The 4,078-nt window shown below is 32.7% G+C and overlaps 1 non-coding gene across 1 annotated transcript; it reads left to right on the top strand.

Annotated features, from left to right (window-relative positions):
* The first annotated feature begins 2,096 nt into the window (after window positions 1-2,096).
* On the top strand, window positions 2,097-2,170 carry Trnas-aga (transfer RNA serine (anticodon AGA)). Its single transcript has one exon. It is a non-coding gene; the product is annotated as a tRNA-Ser (tRNA).
* Window positions 2,171-4,078: the final 1,908 nt, after the last annotated feature.

Below are 4,078 nucleotides of genomic sequence, written 5' to 3'. Positions count from 1 at the left end.
TATCTTGAAAAAAAGTCAACTCAAAGTGAATTAGACTTAGGAATTAGACCAGAAAATCTGCAAATAGGAGAAGAAAAAGTAGACTCAATATTCCAGCATATTGGCATAGGCACTAACTGTAAGGCCTTCCTTGAAGTCTTTTAAATTTATGAAATAATTTTATTGGAACTGTTCACTACCTTAACAGGACATAAAATACAATTACAAAAATTAGCTTTTGTATATACTAATAAATCTGCAGGGAAAAAAAATCAAAACAATTATAGTCACAGCTGCCCCCTCCCCCCAAAAAAAACACCTAGAAATAAATCTAACTAAGGAGATGTAAAACCTATATGATGATAATTCTAAAGCATTGAAGAAAAAAATAAAGAAAAAATTTGGAGAAAGATATCAATGTTTTTTATAACTGATGCTATCTACACTAAAATCCACAGAATATTTTTCATTTAACTATCTTTAAGTACAATTACCTAGAAAATTGAAGAAATCTTTAAGGAAAGGAGGAGGAGGTTAGAAGAATTTTAATTGATAAAGAGAAAAAGGAAATGATAAACACCTAAATGCAATGTATGAATATTGGCAATGCCCCTAAATCCATGAGCCAAAAGAAGAAAAATGTAATGGTAAAGCAATCAAGAAAAGATATGTATTTAATGGGAATACGAACTTGAAGTAGACCATTAGAGAGCAATGACAGAAGTAGTGTTGTGTTCAGAACCCCACTCATAAACACTGTCAATTAAATCTGACACCCCTTTATTTTAAAGACTTTCGCACCTTTCAAATTTGCTTTTAAGTCACTTTCATGAGAAGTGCAACCTAGGCAACCTGATGTATGACTGTAATATACTAAATTCCAAGTAGACTAGGGTTTTTGGTACTGTAATATATTTAGTAAATTCATGTTTCTTCTGAAACACAAGCTATTTATGCCATTATTTATAATCATATGAAATGAATATATCATTATTTGAAGCATACTTTGATGACTGAAGTTAAAGTTTCAAATAGGAGTGTTTCATTCTTACATTACTTTTTCCTGTGGGATATCTCTTATATAGAGTTTTTGTATTTCCTTATGGTTCAGTTTTGGTATGGTGTATTTTTTCATATTGTTTTTCATGTTTTATAGGTTTTCCAATTTGTTAGCATACAGTTTTTTTAAATAATAATTCCTAATAATTCTTTGTATTTCTGTGGCATTTGTTTTAATGTATCCTTTTACACATCTAATTTTATTTGTTTCTGTTTTCTCTCCCTTTTTCTTTCTTAGTCTAGTTATATTTTTGCTAATTTTATTTATCTTTTCCAAAGAACAACCCATTGTTTCATTGATATTTTTATTATGGTTTCAGTTTCTATTTTTTCTACTCTTATTTGTGTTATTTCTTCTGTTTTCCCAATTTTGAATTGGTTTGTCTTTGCTACTTTAAGTCTTTGTGATGCAGAATTAGAATGTTTGTTTTAAATCTATATATTATTATTATTTTTTTGAGGTATGATTTTATTGCTATAAGCTTTCCTCCTAGGACTGATTTTATTGCATCCCATGTTTTGGTATATCGTGTTTCCATTTTCATGCTTCAAGAAGTTTTTATTTGCCTTTTTATTTCTTCAGATACCCATTGCTTGTTCAGAAGTATTTATTTTTAGTATCTGTATATTCGTATAATTTCAAATTTTTTTTGCTCACCAATAGTTTAATTCCAGCATTATGAGAGAAGATTTAAGATATTACATCTAATTTTCAGAACTTTATTTTTGTGGTGGGGAGGAGTTACCAGGGATTGAACTCAGGGGCACTCAACCACTGAGTCACATCCCCAGCCCAATATTGTATTTTATTTAGAGACAGGGTCTCCATGATTTGCTTAGAGCCTCACTTTTGCTGAAACTGGTTTTGAACTCAAGGATCCTCCTGCCTCAGACTGGAGAGCTGCTACAATTATAGGTATGTGCCACTGAGCCCAGTAGTTTTTCAGAATTTTTAAGGCTTATTTTTTGCCCTAATATATGTTCTGTTTTACAGAAAGTTACCTACACTGATGGAACGAATCCATGTTTAGCATAAGTTGAAAAGAATATTCCAGGGCTGGGGATGTAGCTCAGTTGGTAGAGTGCTTGCCTAGAATGCACAAGACCCTGGGTTCAATCCCCAGCACTGCAAAAAAAAAAAAAAAAAAAAAAAAAAAGAAAGGAAAAAAGTTCCATAAATCTCTATAAAGTTTATTTGATCCATAATATAATTTATTTCTGATTTTTTTTGTTTATTTTCTGTCCAGATGATCATTGCATTGATAAAAGTGAGGTATTAAAGTCCCATTATTGTTGTTTTGGAGCCTATCTCACCCTTTAGGTCTAATAGTGTTTTGTTATGTAAAATCAAATGCTTTGATATTATGAACACGTAGATATAATATCATCATATATTTAGAATTGATCTTTTGATCACTGTATTGTAGTCTTCCTTTTCTTACAGTTTTTGTCATAAATTCTATGATTTTAAAACTCCTACTTATTAAATGTTTGCATTTTCTAAGAGAACCATTTGCCATCCTTTCACTTTTTTTCTGTGTGTGTGTCTTTACTGGTGAAGTAAATTTCTTTTATGTAGTATATTGACGTGTCCTATTTTTATCTATTCAGCCAATATATGACTTTTAATTGGGTAATTCAATCAGTTTTGATAGGCAAAAGCTTACTCCTGGGTATTTTTGTTTGTTTTCATCTAGTTGTTTTGAATACTCTTTGGTCTTTTTTTTTTTTTCTCTTTTGTTTAACTTTGTGGTTTCATGGTTAATACATCAGTGATGTTCTATTTTTCTATTTCTCTTTTGTGTATCTGCTCTTCTATTTAAATTTATACTTACACATATTTTCATGATGGCAGTTATCTTTCATTCACTTCTGGATATATAACTATCTGAATAATTTTCATTTTTTTTTTGGTGGTACTAGGGATTGAACTCAGGGGCATACTGAATAAAAGGGACCTATATTTCCTGCTTACTTTTTATTTATTTATTTATTTATTTAATTTTGGACATGATCTCATTAAGTTGCCAAGGCTAGCCTCAAACTTATAATCCTCCTGCCTCATACTCCTGAGTAGCTGGGATTATTCAGATGCCTCATAGCACCTGCCTTAGGCATCTTTTGTAAAGCACATTAAGATGGTCATAAATTCCTCAGATTTTTACTTATCTTCGAAGGTCTTTATTTCCCTTCATTTCTGAATAATAGCTTTACTGAATACAGTATTCTTCATTGGCATTTATTTTCAGGGCTTAGAATATGGCACTCTATCTCCTGACTGCCAGTCTTCTGCTAATAAATATTTTGTTAGTCTAATGGGGATACTCTTAAATTTGACCTGGCCCTTACTTTGTTTATAGTACATATTTTGGTGGAACTGGAGACCATTTTATGGGACATTTTAGAATTGGGATACTCAGTTACTCAGGTAGCTGTGGTGCTAGCAGCAATAGGTATGGGGTATTTACTGTGTCACTACTCTTACCATGGGAGAGGTGGCCCCAATTTTGAAATTCTTCAAGTACTGTAGATTCTAGTTTTGCTACTAGGAAGTGCCCCTGATACTGCCAGCACCACAGTGATGAGAGTCCTGAGATATCTGTCTTCTCACCAGTCAATAGTATAGGTCCAGATACCACATGGGGAGAAGCTGTGGTAGGAACTGTACCATACATTTTGTGGCACTTACATCCAACTCTGACAGCAATTTTTGGTATGTGGTGAGAGCAGAAACCATCACAGTATTACTATCTGCCCCTATGATGGCAATGTGCACCAGGGGTGGGGATATGGCTAGAGTCATATTTACCCATGGATGGGATATTAGCAGATATCATGGTATTCCCTTTCAGACCTATCAGCAATAACATTGAAAATGGGATGGGGAGAAACAGCAGGAACCTTGTGTGCACTTATCTTTTTTTTTGGCATTGGAAGGATTCCATATGCAGCAGGACATACCTTTAATCAGAGAGCCTGTTTCTATGGAGCAATTTTCTCAATTTTTCTCCATGTCACAAAACCTATCACTATTATGTAG

The sequence above is a fragment of the Sciurus carolinensis genome, chromosome X (assembly GCF_902686445.1).
Source record: "Sciurus carolinensis chromosome X, mSciCar1.2, whole genome shotgun sequence".
In the NCBI taxonomy this organism is placed as follows: Eukaryota; Metazoa; Chordata; class Mammalia; order Rodentia; family Sciuridae; genus Sciurus; species Sciurus carolinensis.
The sequence above is the reverse complement of the archived record's forward strand: the minus strand, read 5'-3'. Positions and strand labels throughout refer to the sequence as shown.